The sequence below is a fragment of the Amblyomma mixtum genome, chromosome 2 (assembly GCF_055824585.1).
Source record: "Amblyomma mixtum isolate Tamu chromosome 2, ASM5582458v1, whole genome shotgun sequence".
Classification (NCBI taxonomy): Eukaryota; Metazoa; Arthropoda; class Arachnida; order Ixodida; family Ixodidae; genus Amblyomma; species Amblyomma mixtum.
This window is the reverse complement of record NC_143013.1, coordinates 289,479,671-289,500,446: the sequence shown is the minus strand read 5'-3', so window position 1 is coordinate 289,500,446 and position 20,776 is coordinate 289,479,671. Positions and strand designations below refer to the sequence as shown.

At 50.1% G+C, this 20,776-nt stretch overlaps 1 long non-coding RNA gene across 4 annotated transcripts; it reads right to left on the bottom strand.

Moving 5' to 3' along the window:
* Positions 1-3,262: 3,262 nt before the first annotated feature.
* Positions 3,263-20,413, bottom strand: LOC149364408 (uncharacterized). Of its 4 annotated transcripts, XR_016289183.1 has the most exons (7): positions 19,181-20,413; positions 17,364-18,160; positions 13,032-13,227; positions 9,524-10,054; positions 5,646-5,820; positions 3,603-3,708; positions 3,263-3,357 (listed from the first exon to the last, which is right to left on the bottom strand). It is a non-coding gene; the product is annotated as an uncharacterized LOC149364408 (long non-coding RNA). The 4 variants fall into 4 exon arrangements; XR_016289182.1 differs by lacking the exon at positions 19,181-20,413 and having other exon boundaries at positions 17,364-18,269; XR_016289181.1 differs by lacking the exons at positions 5,646-5,820; positions 19,181-20,413 and having other exon boundaries at positions 17,364-18,269.
* Positions 20,414-20,776: the final 363 nt, after the last annotated feature.

Below are 20,776 nucleotides of genomic sequence, written 5' to 3'. Positions count from 1 at the left end.
GTCCGGGGGTGGGTAAATCCTCCGGTTAAGTCTGAAATGAGTAGTAATGTCATGAAAGGATACCAGCCCATCTCTCGTGGACCTTCCCGGGACGTCCGGCTCACCTACTCGGCTGACGAAACCTCGAGCATTCATGTGAGCCGTCTCGTTCCCAGGGTTCCCAGAGTGTGCAGGTACCCAGACAATTTCTGCCTCTGTAATCCCTCGCTCCGTGGCCCGATTCAACAACCGCGCCGCTGTGACAGATATTCTGCCCCTCGCCAAATTTCGGATGGCTGTTTTTGAATCGCTGAAGATCAGGTCAGCATTACTACTAGTCATAGCTAGTGCTATTGCCGCTTCCTCTGCAGTTTCTGGGGAGCGGGTTTTGACTGATCCAGAGGCGATCAAGTGGCCCCGCCCGTCCACCACCGCAATTGCAAATGCATCCTTGTTCTTATACTCGGCGACATCTACATAGACTGCCCCGTTGTACTTCCCGTACTTAGCATGTAAAGCTTTGGCTCTTGCCTTCCTGCGGTCCTCGTGATGTATTGGATGCATGTTCTTGGGCAAAGGTTTTATGTACAAGCCCTTGTGCATTTCCCGCCTCACCTGAATTTTCGTGTCACCGGCTGGAACGTCAACTCCAATGCCGATCCTTTCCAATATGTCCCTCCCTGCTTTTGTTTTTGAAAGCCTACCGAGCTGCATAGCCAAGTGCGCCTCCCGTAGTTCTTCTAGGGTGTTGTGCACCCCTAATCCCAGCAGCCTTTCGGTAGACGCATTCTGAGGCAACCCAAGGGCCGCTTTATACGCCTGCCTAATCATAGCCTCCACCTTTCCTTTTTCCGCCGCGTCCAGCTTCAAATAAGGCGTCGCATACACTATTCTACTGAGCACAAATGCCTGCACTAGCTTACACAAGTCTTTTTCCTTAACACCTCTCTTACGATTGGCGATTCTCCTGATTAGCCGCACGGTAGCATTGACCGTATTTTTAAGCCTTTGCAATGACTCGCTATTCTTTCTGTTAGTCTGCAGATACATACCCAGGATCCTGATCGTTTGGACCTCAGCGACCGGTACTCCCCCCACTCTCACCTCTAAAGGTGGTGGCGGCACATAGTGCCTCGCATGTATCCCTCTTGGTTTATCCCTCAGCACAAAAAGCTCGGACTTGGGCTGAGAACACGAGAGTCCTGCTTCCCCTGCTAGCTCCTCCACAATATCCACCGCCTGTTGTAGAGTTTCTTCCAACTGTGCGTCACTGCCTCTTGTTACCCATAGAGTAATGTCATCCGCATAAAATGTATGTTTAAGTCCCGATATCCCTTGCAGCCTGGGTGGTATCTTGATCAGGGCGAGATTAAATAGGAAGGGCGATAATACCGACCCTTGCGGTGTCCCCCTGCCCCCCAATGGGAAGGGATCCGATTTCATTTCTCCGACTACAATCTCCGCAGTCCTACCCTCCAGAAACGATCGGATGTACCGGAAGGTTCTACCCCCCGGTCCTATGTCCGATAGGTTCCTCAATACAGAGGATGACACGTTCGGAAAAACGCTGTTGGTCGGACCAATTGGCGCGGGCATTGTGACATGGTAGGCGCTCGGCACACGATTCATTGCTCATGAGTATGGCTCCGCATTCTACGCCGCCGTCTCTTGGCGGACGCACATGTCATGTCCATACGAATTGAGGGAACTGTCGTCGCTGTCCCCGCAAATACTACCTTTCCTAAATTATGATTAAAGCGAATTTTGAAATGCTACAGTTGAGAATTTTCGCCGCTCACGCCAACCAAGCCAGAGGAAGCAGAGACTAAACGAGTATACCAAAAGGTTTCACACACAGCCGCCACGACAAGCAGGATGCTCCAGCTACCGAAGTTCCGATAGAGAGCGCGCCAAGAGCCTATTACATGATCGCTACCGAAGTGAAGATAGAGATTGGGTCAAAACTCAAAGCCCCACGAAAGGCTTCCTTCCCATCGAGCAAATATTTAACCTTTCTGAAGGACGGTGAAAGCACGCCTAGCTGGCAGCGCCGGCGTGGCGGCGAGCACACAGGAGCTTAAGGGCCAACCGTGGTATGTGCCAGGCCACAACTTGTTGAGCGGGCGGTATTAATCCGTGCTTTGGTTTGTGGGATTTAACGTCCCGTAGTTTGTTTGTTTATTGGGGTTTAACGTCCCGAAGCGACTCGGGCTATGAGGGACGCCGTAGTTTAACGTCCCGTATTGACGGACGATATGAGGAGCACCATAGTAAGGGGCTGCGGATAATTTCGCCGAACTGGGATTTATTAACTTGCACTCACATCGCACAGTACACGTCCCTCTAGATTTCGCCTCCATCGAAATTCAACCGCCGCGGCGGGATCGAACCCGCGTCTTTTGGGTAAGCAGCCGGGTGCCATTACCAATGAGCCACCACAGCGGCTACATGCCCTATTACACTAGTGTACAAGACTAGTTCAACCGCCCAGCAGCGCAGGAAGACAACTGAAGAAGACTACATTCATGTGTACCAAGCTACCGGATCGAGGGCACGGCATCTCTACCGTGGCACGGCCGGTCGCATGGTCATCACCCCGGTCCCCATACACCGGGAGAGGCCAGTTTTGGCAATCGCATTTGAACCGACGACTAGAACACGGGCAGTGGGGTGCAGAGAACACTGGGCCTTAGAGTTGAATCAGGCGGATCATGCACAGGGTTTTGCAGCTATCTCGAACTGGCGAAGGAGTTCAGCAGTAGTGCCATTAATGCCTGGCGTCGTCACTATGTTAACCATTTCAAGAACAACCTCATGCTGATCCCTCGTCGCACCATGAAGAGAGGTATCTATTTTTTTTCGTCCTAGTCATGTTCTAACAAAAAAAATGTTTTTTTTTCTTCGCCGGGAATTTCTCAGCCAAGCCCACAGGTTCAACACCAATTAAATCGGAACACATGGCAGAGTAGCTACCATTAAGCTCAATATGCCGAAGCGCTTTCTTTACCTTTCAAAACTCCCTCGTCTATCCTGGCACTGTCCAATTTGTGTACCACGCCTGCGTGCACTGCACACCAACGCGTCGCACACACTGCTACTTCCCAACCCTCACGTAGGAAGCAGAGAACGTCAGACTAACACTAGTCCCTTCAAGAATTACTGAGTAACTTTCGGAAGGAGTGGGCATTTGCCTTTTTCGGGGGATACATCCCAGTCGAAATTGTCGTGCGCTCCACTTCTGCAGCGCTTCAGTTACAGCCACCGACTGACAGGTGTTCTCGCCCTCGCTCCCCGCTGTTCACCGCTTGCGACGCTCTGGAGCTGGCACAGGAACCCTCATGACGAAGGCCTTGCTGAGGAGTCACAATGTCCCAGTCCCTGGGGCGGACGCATGAAATGCAGGGGATGATTCCACGTTGAAAGTGATTACCTGATGCTTCAAGCTAAAATTACGGCTCCAAGTAGGACACCATGTAGGCCGTCCCTCCGACCATGCTGTTTCTAAGCCACGCATGGCCGTTGTGTGTTTGCGCCTGGCAGGTCTGCTCCAGGTGTGGTGAAACTGTACCTAGACAACCCCCCCAACATCACGCAGTGACGGATACCGTAAAAGCTATGCTTACAGACGTTGTCCGCGATGAGTTTTCTTGCGGGCGGAACAGCCCTTGACGCTCGCAGTACTCGTCGATGCGGCTCGCCATGGCTCCAATGCTCTGTGACGTGAGTTTGCTGCACAAAAAAGATTTTGTAGAAGCTCTAGTTTTGTGACGAAGCATCCAGCTGCACAGAACCATCTTTTGTGCCTTGCTTCTTGACGGCCGCACAATCGTTTATTTAACCAGCGCCATATAAGATTTACCAGACATAACAGTAACATGTGCGACTTCGATACATGCTGAAAAATCGTGCCCGCCTTACCGAAGGAGGTCAAACAGAAATTGCCATGCAGGGTTCAGTCATTCGCGGTAAGGCGCATGATGAGAGGTAGCAGCCTTTCCATTGGGCGTTTGCTAATTATCATTTACCGGCTATTAATTTTAGTATTTGTGTTTAGTTACGGTTCATCTTCGATGGTTATGGTCGATACACTTTTATGGTAGGCACATGAGCTTGAGGTTCCTGGAATCCTTCGCGGGTACGCCGTACGTAGCCACCTCGTATTTGAGGATCTTTGCGTCTTTCACGGGTTGATTGTAGCACAGGCCTGACGTATGGTCTAGGGTCACTGCTTCGACCGCGACGCCCCTTGCTCCATTTGCTTCGGTCGCTCGCGAGTTCTGGGCACTTGTTCAAGTGCCCTTCTTCTCCCCCTTGCTTCTACACGACGTTGTTCTACGATGCGACTGGCGGGACCTTTACCCACACCTCCTCTCTACCCGCACATGGCACCTGCCGAACTCGCATCGAATGGTCGAAACGGTAGTGACGTCACAGTGCGCGCATTTCAAACGGGGCCAATTGTACTTTGGCTACTAACCGTGCAACCAATTAAAGGGATAGTATATTGATGCTCCAAGTAAGTGGGAATGAGTTCAGTTAACTGCTGAATTTACCCAATTAGCCTAATTAACCTTTCTAATCAGGCTAGATAAATAAGACAGAGTAGGAAATTTGTCGAGTTCGGCATGCTACCACTCCGCCATGCCTGCTCGATAGTTTGGAATGAACAAAGGCGCGTCTAGTGAATACGGTGTCTTCGTTCACTCCCATCTTCCTCTCTTCCCGTTACGGCGAGGTTCAGGTGTCCACTGAGGTATGCGAGACAAATACATTTCCTTTCCTCAAAAACCAATTTACCGACCAGCAAAGCGTAGAACCGAACAGGCGATTTATGTACTACGTAAGGGGGGGGGGGGGTAGGCAATAGAAAGGACACTTACAATGTGACATGAAAAAAAACCTTCAATAGAACGGGCGATGGCGTTCGGTGGACTCCCTGGCAGCGTTGCAAGACGCTGTCGCGTATCACTCTATGCGAAGTTTAACATCTTAACACATCAGTGACACAGCCGCCGCGGTGGCTCAGTGGCTATGGTGCTCGGCTGCTGACCCAAAAGACGCGGGTTCGATCCCGGCCGCGGCGGCTAGAATTTCTTTGGAGGAGAAATTCTTGAGGCCCGTGTACTGTGCGGTGCCAGTGCACGTTAAAGAACCCCAGGTGGTCGAAATTTCCGGAGCCCTCCACTGCGGCGTCTCTCATAGCCTTAGTCGCTTTGGGACGTTAAAACCACCTAAACCATAAACCAAACATCAGTGACACAAGCAGCAACACTGCGCTTAAGGCTTTCGCCTCACCGCACTTTAGGTCAACAAAGTGCTCCCCTGAATTTTTTTTTTGGTAGTGACGAGGCGGCGGCGGCGACGGCAGCGGCCACCTGCGCCGCGCGTGACGTCACTCGGTTTTGCGCATGCGCAGAGCTCGCCATTCGATTTCACGGCATAAGCGAAGCTCGGCTCCGACGCTCTTAGTGAAGCTTTTCGCTTCAAAAACCAATTTTCGTATCAAAGCGCTCATGCAACCGTTCGTCAAACAGCGCCCGGGTGTTGACATACAAACAGCACCTGCCTGTGTGTGGGGGTCAGTGCACCCAGGGTCAGTAAGTAGTGCTTTCGCATTTGCACATGTAATGAGTCAACTGTTTGGGCCGAATTTTTTTTTATCTTACCGATGTCAGCTGATGCAGCTTTATTGCTTCACGCCTCCGGACAGCGACGTCTAATTCGTGCTCGTAGAACACACGGGTATGAGGCGGCTAGGCAGGTGGACCTCGAGACACGCGGCCTCTTTCGTGGATCGCCTGGAAGCCGCATATAGTCTGCGTGCTCCGAGATGTGAGTATGCTGCGAAGAAAAGTAATTTGGTGGTTACATCGTTTAACTGCGTCCGCTTGTGCAAAGCCAAGTAGTCCAGTTCTCAGCCTAGTTTTGTTCGCAGTCGACACTGCTACCACGCCGTGAGGTAACACCAAGAATGCCGACAAAAACCTTCGCTTGCAAGAGGGTGTTCGTCTATCAGTGCCAAAAGCACAATTGTGACGGGTAAACCCCGAGCAAGATCTCGCGATGTTCGTTCGGTTGTGCCCAGTATTGCGATGTTTATAGAACTGTGCGAAGAGGAATAAAAAATAAACGAAACATATTCTCGCTGCTGAGAGTCGAACCCTCGGCAGCGCTAATAGATCAGCTTCGCTGGTCAGCGTTCGAGGGCACTAGGGTACCGCCTCAGCCGAACTCGCCACGTGTTAACTCCAACACTTCCATCTACGGCGCGATGGCACGGCCAGAGCATTCTCCGTCTTCCTTATCGTCATTAACGTTCATGCACATCTGCATTCGCACGTTTCTAGAATGTAGGAAAAAAACTTCTCCTTCTAGTCTTTCTCTCTCAGCAGCCAAGGAATTTGAACAAGTTATGAACACAAACGCTAACTGGAAACGAGCTTTTAGTCGGCGTTCGTTTTTTTTTATTGCGAAAGCACTACTACTTTCACTTTCAGCTCCTCGAGTGGCGAGGGCACGGTAGCTACCATTGACCTTTAGCTTGACCTCTGCTATGACGTCATACCATCTGCCGCAAAAACCAGGGGCCCAACTTGTGCCGTCGCGAGGGGAGGCCGCGCTTGGTAGCTGCTGCCTAACTCCTGCGCCCGCCGCGCGGGGCGCGCCTAGCGGTGTGACGTCACAGCTGCAAGAGCAGGGCTCCAACTTGTGCCGTCGCGAGGCGAGGCCGCGCGTGGTGGCTGCTGCCTAACTCCTGCGCCCGCCGCACGCGGCGTGCCTAGCGGAATGGATTTGATTGGATTGCTTTGCATTAGATTGTATAACCGATGCATCACCACAAGTCTAACCACAAGCACCACCACCAGCTACACTACCAGCTGAACCATGGCGTAGCTACGGATATTACTTTCGAAATTACCAGGCTTAACCCAAGCTAAGCCGCAGCCAATTTTTATGCGAAGCATACTACTTTAGCTACCACTTCAGCCCTTCACCGTGGTTATGCGCCTCCAAATCACGTGATACATGACGTCGCACCACGTGACACGATGACGTCACGACAGTGGAGAAACGGGGGCCCACCTCGCGCCGTCGCTGTGGTTGTGCGCCTCCAAATCACGTGATACATGACGTCACACCACGTGACACGATGACGTCACGACAGTGGAGAAACGGGGGCCCACCTCGCGCCGTCGCTGTTGTTGTGCGCCTCCAAATTACGCGACACGATGATGCTTCGCATTCTCCAGGCTTAACCAAGCTAAGCCTCAGCCATTTTTTACCTTCGAAAACTAAGGTGTCGACCCACCTTTCTTTTCTCCCAAAATCCAGCGGAGGGTTCAGAATGCGAAGTACCAGGGTTCGAACCCAACAGCGTTTTGTTGGAGGCGGCCGCTAAATGCACCAGGGTGCCGTGCGGTCTCCCTCCGCGTAAAAATCTCCAAATGGCCGAAATTATTCCGAAGCCATGCACTAGGTCACAGCTTTTTCTTTTTCTTTTTTCACTTCACCACCTCCTCCAGTGCGCGATCGAGGTGTCCACCGATAAGTGAAAGACTGCGCAATTCCCTTCCTTCAAAACAAGTTTTCTAGAGTGCGAGTAATGCGAGGGGGATCAAGACTGGTTAATCTGCTTCCTGTCCGCAGTCCATGGTTAGCCCATGACTAGGTCTACTAGAAAGCGTGCACCAAGCAAGCGCACAATATCAGTGAAAATTGGTTTGGGGAAAAAAAGCACATGAAGTAAAAGTAACACTTCAGGACGGGCTCCTTTACCGCGCAGTGAGGGAAGTTATAAGGGAGGGAATGAAAGAAGTTCACATTCACCGACGTCGCACGCCAAAGACGCCTCTCATGTTTCGCCTCTAAATAAACGCTGCCGCCGCAGCTCGATCTCAGCAGCCGAATGACGCGGAGAACAAGTCTGCTGAAGAGCGGAAAAGCGAAAGTTTTTCTCTTTGTTCTCGTCTACCACGACATACCTTTTTGTTTGTTTATTTCATTCATTTCTTCATATCTTTTTGTTTGTTTGTTTGTGTGTCATTCATTCATTCATTCATTCATTCATTCATTCATTCATTCATTCATTCATTCATTCATTCATTCATTCATTCATTCATTCATTCCAACTATAAGCCCGTCATCAGCTTCACGCTGGCGTGCTCCTATCAACAAACCTAGGGCGCGAGCTCTCTTCGGCAGCAGCTTCCTGCCAATGTTGCCTGATCGGGCTGCCTAAGCAGTAAAGCCCCAAATCTTCTAATTGGATTGGATTGGAAAACGTTTATTGTCAGCACTGAGCCCTAGTGGGCATTATACTAGGTGGCTTCGAGCCCATTGCTCTTGGCGACCTTGTGAGCCCACTCAGTGGCCCGCCGCAACTTCCGTTTAGGGCTCGCCGTCCCGCGGAAAACAAGAGTAATTTCAAAGCAGACAAGAGCACAGTTAAAAGCGCTCTCTATCTTCTGTTTCGAAATAAATTAGCGCTGCTTTTTACGACTAATAAGGCAGCGGTTCCAATCCCTAGGCTCGAAATGAATTCTTTCCGCTTTTTTTAGCCGACAAGAAATAACCGCACACAAACCATCTACCATTTCTCCTGGGTGTGAATTACCATTTATGTTAGATCGTGGGATGCATCTTAATGGAAATCACCGCTCAAGAAGCTGCGGAAGTAGTCAGGAGGCGAAAAGACAAGTAGAGATACTCTACGTTGAGAGAACAAAATTACGCGCCGGAGTCGACTGTATTCACTGTGATGCCTTCATTCTTTCACAGCTCTCGTAACGTTATTCCTTCTCCCCATGATCGCGTCGTCCTCAGTGTCCGCGTCCCATCCGCATGATTCCATAGTGTAGGTGCACTCTAACAAGAAACACAGATCAAAAGAGAACTACATGCACATTTACAAAGCTGCCGTCTCGAGAGCAGGGTATTACTATTCTGGCACGGCCACTCGAAGGGCCGTAACTCTGGTCTCCACCACAAGGTGCAGGCGTGCTTTGGCAATCGAATTCACACCGCACACTAAAACGCAGACAGTAATGCGGACCCCACTTTCCTTTGGAAACGGGTCAGGCGAATCATTCACCGTCTGCTGCAGCTCTCTTGCCCCTGGGAAGGAGTTGTGGCAGTGCCAGCAATGCGTGGTGTCTCACTATATTAATTATTTCAAGAAGATCGCTAGTCGCAACCTCAAAATAGCGGCTGCGTTCTTTGTCAGAGCCTTATTTCCACCCAATAAAAGCACTCTTTTATGCTGCCGAGAATTTCTCGGCCCAGCCCCAGGTCCCATAGCAATGAGATCACAATGCGCAGCAGACAACGCCAAGCTGAATATGCGCAAGCGCTTTCTTTACTTTTCAAGATACGCTGATCAGTTCTGGAACTGTCGCAACTGCGTTTCGCGGCTGCCTGCTGGGCAGACCAAGAAACGTGGCCCATACAGAGCTATAGTTCCTCGCGTGCGGAAGCACAGAACGCCAGACAACCACTAGTCTCTACAAAAATTACCGAATAACTTTTGGAAGGACTGGGCACTTACCTTTCCGGGGGAGACATCGGAATAGACATCCTCACAGCTCCCCCTTGCAGCGCTTCAGTTGCGGCCACCGACTGAAAGGTGGCTACGATGTGGTCCTGGCTCGCTGCACTGCTCCGCTTGCTGCGCGGCAGAGCTGGCATACGAACACTGACGACGAAGACCTTGCTGAGGAGTCACAACGGTCAGATAGCTGGGGCGGGGACATGAAGGGCAGAGGACAAGGAGTATCCCTCGTCGCAAACAAGTGACAGTACCCCCAAGCTGAAATGAGGGCTCCAAGTGTCACGCCACGCAGGTTATCCCTCCGAGCTTCCGCTTTCTCAGTGGCGCATGGTCTTACTGTCTGGCCTGCTTCACGTGGGGTCAAAAAGTACCATGACCCCCCCTTCGTGCTACGACGGACACCACAAAAGCCAGGCTTCCAGACGTTCTTCGCGATGAGCTTGCTTGCAGACGGAACAGCAGTAGACACACTCGTAGTACTCGTCCGCTCCCGCCACCGTTCTTCCTTTGCTCCTTGACGTGAGTTTGCTGCACAAAGGGGATTTTGCATCAGGTGAAGTTTTGTGTCCAAGTTGCGCGTAATCTCGCGAGCATTGCGCAACGCTAGAACAGCGGTTCGTACTGCAGTAATATCGACGAATAGCTCGAATTTAACTTCTAACTAGAATGCAGGCAGTGTCAATCTGGATCTCTTTTCTCAAAAGCTTTCGCGACAGAAAGCTATATTTCACGCCAGCCGCAATTGTCGCATTTATTTCTTAGTGCGTGTACAACAACACGACCTGTGACATCAGATCTAAGGCAACATATGATGGCAAGCACAAACTGTAGGATAATCTCTAACAATCCTTTCAATTATAAACAAGCTTCTGATAACGAGTTGCGCTGTGTTTCTTGTCAAGAAATCAGCGGCTTCAGTCTTCATGAAGATAGTGATGACCCTGCTATCACATTCATGCCCGCTGCCACCAGACCTCAGCCTCATAAACCCGTCTGTTGACGCTTGCGTTTTGAAAAAGCCGCACAGTAGTTTGTTCAACAAACATCATAAGATTCACCACAAGTCATGTCTTATAGGGACAACTGGAACTGCGATCGCTGCTAGAAAATTGGGCCCGGTTTCCCGAAAGATCCGTGACAGAAAACAATTCTGTGGTGGTTAGACATTCGTGGTAACGCGAATGACCATGATCTAGCATCTTTTCAGTTCGGCTTTTGAGAATGATCACTTTGCGGTTATTTTTGGCATTTACGATTAGCTATAGTTCATCTGGCCCGGTCATGATCGATGCCTTACTACAGCATGCAGATGAACTTGAGGGCCCTGGAATCTATGGGTGCGTTCTACTCGGCCAGCTCCTACACGAGGACCGCATCGTATTAAATGGATGGCTTGGAGCACCCTTACGTTTTGTCTAGGGCGACTGCCCAGGCCGCGACGGACCTCACTCCGCTTGCTCACGTCGCTTGCGAGTCCTGGCCACTGGTTTGAAGGCCGCTCCCTTCACTCTAGCTTCGGCACGACGTCGTCCCTCCATGCGACTGACGGGAGCTTTACAAACACCGCCTCTTTACCAGCGCACGACAATTCCAGGACAAGCAGAGAAACGACAGCGCTCCCCGGCAGTGTTTCTCGGGACGACGGCAACACCCTGACATTTTCCAACCGATCGAAGGAAGCAACTTAGAGGGCACCCTAGAACCGTATTGAGTGACTCAAGCCACTACGTGCGCATGTGAGTCTAGGTTATTATTAACGCCAAAGCATTTCTTGCCTCATGAAGGGCATAGGTGGACAGGATGTGTCACCAGGCGTTCCATTAAGCGATCATCCAGTAAAATTGTTATTATGATTTGTAATGATAATGATTCAGTGGAAAAGTTTAAATGACCGAATTAGTAGATAACAAATAATAAAGCAAATATTTTCACTAATTACTCCAAGTAATTCATAGAACTGGATAATTACTCTTACTTCCACTAGAAATGAACAGTAATACATGTAATGTAATATCACACCGTAAAACAGCGCGCTTACACGGGACGAAGAAAGAAGACACGCACACACACAGCGCTGAACTTACAACTGCATGGTAGAAGCGCGCTGTTTTGTCACGTGTAAGCGCGCTGTTTTACGGTGTGATCATGTACCAACTGGCCCGGCAACTATCCTTAATGTAATGTAATAGCTTAATTAAACATTTTTTATTTGCTTATTTTGATCAAGACTAAGGATTAATGACTGATCAATTAATAGTAAATTATAGATAGTAATAAAACAGTTCATTACCTAATTAAACAATTACCATCAATGATGAATTACATTACTAAGACGGGGCAACAGAACTTGAAATGGTTTAAGCTTGATTTATTTGGGTTTAACGTCCCGAAGCAACTCAGGCGATGAGGGACGCCGCAGTGAAGGGCTCCGGAAATTTCGACCACCTGAGTTTCTTTAACGTGCACTGACATCGCACAGCACACGGGCCTCTAGAATTTCGCCTTCATCGAAATTCGGCCGCCGCGCCCGGGATCGAAGCCGCGGGAACTGGTTTCGCATTTCCGGACGCAAGGAGAATTAAGTGCACCTTTAATTCTTTTGACTTTCAAAGAGAGAAGTGCTCTAGCAACCTCGTACTCGGTGGACGCTTGGGCTGTGTCCTGAAGGAATGAAGAGGGCACTTTCTTAACCAGAACGATGCTATGAATCCCGCGTCGTCTCCTGTCCTGCACACTAGTTCCTCGTCGCACTTCGGCGGGACACAGCCCCCAGTCCATGCCACGGAGGCCGCGTTTCTATGGACAAAACGTAAGAAGACTGGCAAAGGCAACTACGCATTGGCGGGGCACCTCTGTCTTAAGTGTTATAAAAGCAACATTCTAATTTCCGGCCTTGTCAACAGCGTTTCGGTGGAGGCGAAATGCAAAAGCCGCCCGTGTCAAATGTGGCATCAGTGCACGCTAACGAGCTCAAGGTAGTCAAAATTAGAAGCCCTGCACTACGACCTCTCTTTCTCTTCCATATTTCACTCACTCCCTCCCTCCACTCCTCCGAGGGAAACCCAGATAACCCGCTTTTTGATTTCTCAAAACGAATTCTGACTAAATAAACATGCTTTACTATATTATCCATTTCACCTTACCATCCATTATTACCAAGCCCGAAACAGGGATGAATTACAAGTGGTTATTCAGGAATAGGACTGGCTCAGTAACTGCCTCACTTTCACGTGCACGCCTCAGCCACGCCGTAAAGGAAGGGGGAAAGGTGTAAATGAAAGGAGAGAGAGAAAGGGGGGATTTAGTTGAGTGCACCGGAATAATTTCAACCCCATGAAGATCATTAACGCGCATTGACATCGTACAGCACACGGGTGCCTTCCGAGTTTCATCTCCACCGAAACGCGGCCGCCGCGGCTGTGTCCGTGAGGCGAACGACCTCCTCAAGCTATCAACAAGGCCTACAAGAATCTTCCAATCGGCCTGGGAAGAGCTGATGATTTACCCCTTAGGGCGACAGGTCGGAGTCGAAGCTGTCGTCTTCCGCCCTTTGCTGCGCTTCAGTCACGGTCACTGACAAGGCTGGGCATGAGGAGTGGCATGGCGGCGTCCCTGCCCCAGTCTTCCATGCGGTTCAGGGGAGCTGGCACACACAGGATGAGTACCGAGGCGTGAATAGAAGTCAGGCAGCTGGGGCGTTCCTGCAAACGCCGGGTAGCCTGCATGAAGAATGGTAACTAGTGCCGAAATAGAGTGGTTTCGGTTTCGTTTATTTGGGGTTTAACGTTCCAAAGCGACTGAGGCTATGAGAGACGCCGCAGTGGAGGTCTCCGGAAATTTCGACTACCTGGGGTTCTTTAACGTGCACTGACATCGCACAGCACACGGGCCTCTAGAATTTCGCCTTCGTCGAAATTCAGCCGCCGCGGCCGGGATCGAACCCGCGTCTTTCGGGTCAGCAGCCGAGCGCCGTAACCACTGAGCCACCGCGGCGGGGCGAAATGGGGTGGATAGAGAAGTAAAACGCTATTGATTGGACGAATAGGAGCGCGCAGCATGACATTGTAGTAGCTCGTACACACGCTCCTACTCCATTGCCCTTGACTGTGTACTCTTTGCCGGATGGCTCCGCGTTCTATGCAGCTGTCTCTCGGCGGGCGCACTTGTCAGGTTTATAACAATTACTCGCGAACAGCGAATCTTCAGCGCAATCCCCGTTATTGCTTTATTGTAAGGATTTCCCACCCGTGACGCCGCAGTAAGGTACAGAAAGTAGAGACTAAACGAGCATACCCGAACGTTTCTCGACTCTCTGCGAACAAGCACTTCGAAAATGAATTTTTGCGTGCTTATTTCCTTGCACGAACTTCAACTGATGTCGCATTCAGCAAGCTGCCTCACACACACAGCCGCCATGACACGTGGTATGCGGAACCGTACATGACATGACCGCTTACAAAGTGCCGAGGGGGTGGGCCAACGCTCCAAGTCGTGGGGAAACATCTCTGTTCGTGGAGTTATTAACAGCGTGAACGGCTTTCCATCGATAATTTTCCTTTTCTGAAGGACTCTCATAATTTGCGGCTGTGGTTGTCGAGGTCTTATCAGTACCAAAGCATTACTATCCCCATCACGATAAAAGCCGGCGGCGTAAGTGCATTCGCATGTGCACTCCCAGATGCTAAAGAAAACCCCAGCGTTGCAGGCAAGTTACGTCATCAAGCACCCGAACGACCAAAACACAAAGCCGAGCACCGCCTCGTCATACAATCCGATAAACATGTCCTTCGTCTTTATAAGCTCGCCACTGCCCAACCGCTAAGTGGCGCCAGTTTTCCCGACCACATTCATACCGAAACTGTAAACCCAACCGTTTCTAAGAAGGCACAGCGTTCCGGGTGCTGTCACACGATTTCTTGTTACATATAGATTACATATTCTAGTCAAAATGAAAGCCACCTTGCGACAACGATTCGTACCCACGACATATGTACCTTCAACTGTGTGCCTTCCACTGTGTGCTCTTCCAAGACTAACTTAAGGCGCGGTTGAGCTGGCCACCGAAGTGTGACACAGTTACACCGCCATTTTGTTTCCTCAGAAACAAATTTCGCCTCAAAATTGTGATGCAACCGTGTGTCGTACAGCGTTCCGGGTGTTGTCATACGCGCCAGGGACAGTAATGCTTTCACATTCTCACACGTAATCCGTCTTAAGTGCCTCTGCCGAATCTTTTATCTTACCGCTGGCAGCTTATGCAGCTAGGTGGCTCAACTCATCCGTACAGCGACGTCTCATGAGTGCTTGTAGTACACGTGGGCATCAAACTACTGTCGATCCACGTGTCCACACTTTCGCGGATACCCGGCAGGCCGCATGTGGCGCCATCTGCTCCGAGATGTGAGTTCGCTGCGCAGAGAAGGACTTATTTCGTTGGTTACTGTGCGCCGCATATTGCGCACTTTTCTCGCTATCGCACCCGCATAACATAAATCTCGGTTTACGTAAAATGTTTCCTTTCACGATCCTGAAACACCCCTTATCTAACAAGTTTTTTTTTTTATTTTCGAGTTGAAGGTGGTTTCTGCTCAGCTTTAGGAACCGGGCTTACGGTTATTCGGCACAGGGCTCAAACACAGCCGTGCTTCACGCATCGAACCGGCATCCTGGCATATACGTTCGAAGCACTCAAAGGTCCCTTTAAATTATATTTCTTTCTGCCCCACATTCTTACTGTGCTATAGCTATGGCGCGTTTTTTTCCAACGTTTTTTTTCTTTTGCGGTCGACTCCGTGCCTTGAGTCAAAACAACCGAGACACAGGCTAAAACCTTCAATTGCCAGTGGGCGTTAGACATTTAATGCCAAAGCATTGCTTGATTTGGTATGAATTATGGGGTTTAACGTCCCAAAGCGACTCCGGCTATGAGAGACGCCGAAGTGATGGGCTGAGGAAATTTCGACCACCTGGGGTTCTTTAACGTGCACTGACATCGCACAGTAGAAGGGCCGCTAGAATTTCGCCTTCATCGAAATTCGGCCACCGCGGCCGTGATCTTGTGGTGGTCGAAATTGAATATTCACTCTCTACATCCCCTCTCTTACGGCGCGATTGAGGTGTCCACTGATTAGTGAGACTGCGCAGTTTTCTTTCCTCAAACCCAATTTTCTAGAGTGCGAATAAGACAAGACAAGAACTTGGCTGGCTAATTTCTTTCGTGCAAGCAGGCCCTGGTTAGCCGAGACTGGAACATTGATTTTTATTTATGGGCTTTTAACGTCCCAGCGTGACTCAGGCTATGAGGGACGCCGTAGTGGAGGGCTCCGGAAATTTCGACCACCTGGGGTTCTTTAATGTGCACTGACATCGCACAGTACACGGGGTCTTAATCTTTTTTGGCCGCGGCCGGGATCGAACCCGCGTCTTTCGGGTGAGCAGCCTAGCGCCATAACCACTGAACCCGTCGCAGCTGATTCTTCATCCCGCGTCCTTGTGCTCATCAGCCGAATGCCGCCAAAGAAACTTGGCAGGTTGACACAAAGCATACGTCTACAAGACCTGCCTTGTACGGTTCCCAGTTGACATTTACACATTTCCTTTCTTCAGCAAAGATTCGCATATTGGCGTAAAGAATTGCGACCTTCTGGACACGTACCAATCAGAACTTCTTCAGCACGTTGTTGCGCTTCATATCCAGCCATCAATGCAAAACCACTGGTAAGGAGTGGAACAGCGGCAAAGGCGCGATGTGTAAGGTGCGTGCAATTTATACTACAAACAGCACCTCGTGGAAGAAAAGATACGAAGTTTATATATATATATATATATATATATATATATATATATATATATATATATATATATATATATATATATATATATATATATATATATATATATGTTATGATTACAGGTAATCATAAAAGGCCTGAAGCATTTATAATCTTGCCCCTATCAGGCGCAGGTGTCGTCTTCGCATTCACACAGCCATGAAACACGTCAAGGAGTGGGAACAGTTCTTGTGGTGGTTTTAATTAAAACATACAATGCTCCGAAGTAACAGTACACGATCGACCAGTAATCGAAAAGCCTTCAGACTATTCGATTAGAACCATAACTACCACCAACAGCCACTTAATCCACGACAGAAAAGAAACAGCCCTTTGAACTATGAAACATGGACGGAAGAGTGTTGGTGTTAGTGGCTATTTATCGTGAATAAAAATAAAATGAAAGGAACAGATGTTGCTTGCCGCGGCATTTGGCATCGAAACCTGAAGAACCTGATCTGCGGCCAGGGGGAATAAAAGGACAGGGAGAAAGCGGGAAGAGGGAAAAAAAAGGGGCAGGGATAGAAGAAACGACCGGGGGCACGGCAGCAATATACACTACGTACGAATCGAAACGTTCCTCTCTTTCATGAGCACTTCCAACCCTCCTCAGGCAACAGGGTTGTACTTCCTGCGCTGGCTATTACTTAGAGCAGAGCGTAGACCTCCTGCCCGGAAATATGCTCTTCAGTGACATCGTAAAAGTGTTGTAAGCAGGTTCCTCCAGTCCTTAATCTGCTTGCTCGGGCGATGCGATAAGCACGAGAAGCTGTAGGCTTGGATTCCGGACAGAACGCGAATGCGAGGCACTCATGCTCGAAACTCTCCAGAGCGCTGTGGTCTAACTTCGAACCATACCCCTGTGTTACAAAACGGTCTCAGTCGCGTGGCATTACCGCCACCGAAAGCAGCCCAATAGGCAAACACATCATGAAGAACAACGAAGAGTCACCATTGCGTACGTATATGAACATTGCCAACAGCTCGCATCGAGACCTGGGACTCACCGTTCGGGTTGCACGTGCGAGCGACAGCTGCTTTCATCTGCAGGCCTTCCGTGCGCTTCAGTCGCGGACATCGACTCAAAGAAGGACGTGAGCAGCGGCCTTCCGGTCCTGGCTCCCTGCTGTGTTCTTCAGACGCAGTGTAGCCATGGGGGCTGCCGGGATAGCACAACAACGCGCGCCGCATGCGGAAGTTGTGAAGAAACGCGCGAGTCACACAGAGGAAAAAAACGCATAGAGCAGAACATAAAAGCGACCAAAAAGATTACAACTTCGTCACAAATGCATGTAGCTATCACAAAGAATATGCATTCATTTACTTCTGCTGCTCGCGCACCCTCGCCACGATTGCGAAACAGCGACCATTAACGCACGCCTCACTGCACTCCTCTTCGATTTTGTTGTTTTTACTTTCCTACGGATGCAGAACATTCTCCTAGCTGCGTTCTTTCCTTGCGGTTGCTTCCATGAAAGTTTATATAGGGGTAGCTGATAGTCCTGCAGCGCTGCGTGCAGTAGAGTTCTTGTCCTTTTCCACCTCCCCCCAGTAGTGATGATAGACTGCTGATCTCCACAATGCTGAGGCTTCTGCCCCAACAAACATAATCCCAGTTAAGCGATTCTCCAGCATCTAATCCATCAAACTTCAGTTTACAAAGTCCTGACAGGCCCCCAGAGAACTGTCGCAGCGACTACCCAATCCCGAAAGCCTTTGGGCGCACTTGTTTGAGCGCGTCGGTAGTTCGCTAGGGGAAGTCGGTTTTAACGTCCCTGAGTTGCAGCTCGACATTAAGAGTGCGCTTAAGCGGGAGAAAGGTCAGGGAGGGGAGGGGGGAATGAATTTTGAATATCCGACACGCTTTAACTATAGCACAAACATAACACAGCAAACGGGCTTCTTTGAAAATCACCGCCAGCATTCATCAGTCCATCCTACGGCGTGGCGAAAAAATTTCAAATTTTCGAGGAAAGAATTTAAATAAAGGCTCAGAAATTGTCCATCTTCTTGGTGGGCACTCAAAAGCACCATGAAGAAGGAAGGAAGGTGGGAGCGAAAGGACAAAAAAAAATGGGCAGGCACTTAAGACTGCTTAGGTGTGGAAAACTTCATCGGCGTTTGCATATTTGCGCGGACGACGGCAGGTCTTGCGCTACTAATCGACCCGCAGCCATATTCCCCTGCCGAGCTCGCAGGCGTTGTACACATTTTCGACAATGCCAGGATTCACAACAGAGTCTTGAAAGGCAAAGCTACCGTTCCGGCATTGGATCTCAATGCTGTGCGTTGGATGTCATTGCGGTGGGGTCTGGGGATGGGCCTCACACTGACCGAGGCACTCTCTCTCCTAACGCTACAGACTAAGGCTTTTTCTGGCCTCTCTCGCTTCCACCGTATTTACCCAGCCCACTAACGCCCCGAATACCCACTAACGTGGGGCTCCAGCAACCCTCTACCATAAAGTCTGGGACTTCCAAGCTATGCAAGCGGCCCCTCGTACACCAGTGCCAACCGAAGCGGACTGGGAGAGCCCCAATCGCGCACCCGACCTGGAGGACTAGCGTTTGCTCGTTCGCCGGCCTGAAGCAAAGTCGAGGGCTATTGGGGCCCTGGAATGACGGGCCCCACTCCTAGTCTCACAACCTGTACCCACACCCTTTAAGTAATATATGTTTTTCAACCACACGCACGCGCTCCGCAGGCCAACAAACGCGTCGCATACAGTGCTACTTCGTAACCCCTAAGCAGGCAAACGGAAGCAAAGAACGCCAGACCATCACTAGCCCGTACAAGAGAAGTCTCGGAAGGAGTGGACATTTACCTCTTTCGACATCGGAGTCGAAATTGTCGTCAGCTCCCCCTTGCAGCGCTTCAGTTACAGCCACTGACTGAAGTGTCACGACGGAGTTCTCGTATTGGCTAATCGCCCTGCTCCGCTTTGGACGCAGTGGAGCTGGCACACGAACGCTGACGACGAGGGCCTTCCTGAGGAGTCACAATGGCCAGATACCTAGGGCGGACGCATGGGTGGCAGACAGCATGCATGGATTCCACGTCTCAAAGGAGTAACAGAAGCTCCAAGCATAAATGAGGGCTCCAAGTAGAACTCCATTTAGGTCGTCCTTCCGAGCTTCCTCTTTCTCAGCGGCGCATGAACTTAGTGTTTGCATCTTGCTGGCCTGCTTCAGGTGTGGTAGAACAGTACCGTGACACCCTCGAACATCGCACCGCGGCGGACACCATAAAAGCCAGGCTTGAAGACGTTGTCCGCGATGAGCTTGCTAGGAGGCGGGAGAGCAGTTCACACTCGCAGTATTCCTGGATGCGGCTCGATGTGGCCCCGATGGTCCGTGACGTCTTTGCTGCACCAGAGAGAGTTTGTTCCAGCTATAGTTTGCGACCCACTTTTGCATAGTCTGGCTAGTATTGCTCAGAGCCAGTAGACAGTATCGTACTATACAGTAACATCGACCTCAAGAAAGGCTCTAACATAAGCTTTCAGTAGAACTAACGCTGTCTCAGTCTAAATCACCACTGTCAATGTTTCTGCAACAGCAGAGTATGATTTCAAGCCGTCCGTATATTCCCTCTTAATTTTCGCTGCGCGTTCCAGACAACCAGTGCCGTCAGATCTAAGGCAACCTAAGAAATAGCACAAACTCTAGGCTTTTCCTTAACAATCCTAGAAATAAATACGCTCCTGAGAACGAGTTCCGTTGTGTTCTAACGCCAGCTTTAAAGACACCGCATCTTTACTCGCACATGGCATATCCAGGACTAGCATCGAAACGACCGGGCTCCCCGGGAATCTCAACTCGAAGGCAAGATCATAACGCAAGATATGCAACCGAAGCAAACAACTATGAGGGCGCCCAGGAGCGGTGTTGCGCGAACAATTTTTTGACGCCAGCATTCTGATTACAGATCGAGGCACGAGCCTCCCTTCTATGCATTAACTGCGTCCGTTCGCGTAAAGCAGCGAGGTGCCTCAATCCACTAAGTGCGCGTCTGCGTGCAGGTTGTGTGTTGAAGAAAGAAAAGATTTAGTAGATATCTCATGCTCGGTGGACGCACGGGCCGTGCCACGAAAGATTGAAAGGGGCAGGCCATGCAGAGCAACGCTATGGATCAGACGTGCGTCTTTCGTCGAGCACAACGCTTCCTCGTCGCGTCCTGCAGTCCGCTTGGACGCAGCGCACGCGTTCCGGCCACGGCGGCAGCATTTCTATCGACAAAACACTTATTCCGCTTTTTCGGAATAAGTTCAACAAGCGCGTGTTCAACGTCGGTGTCGTCGATGGTATCGTGCCTGATGGCGGTAATGGTTTTGCTGACTAGGACGGCCGCTTTACCTTCGTTTTGACTCTCGTAAACCTCGTACCCTTGTAAGGTCGGCTTGATTCCGGTCTCTTGGAGC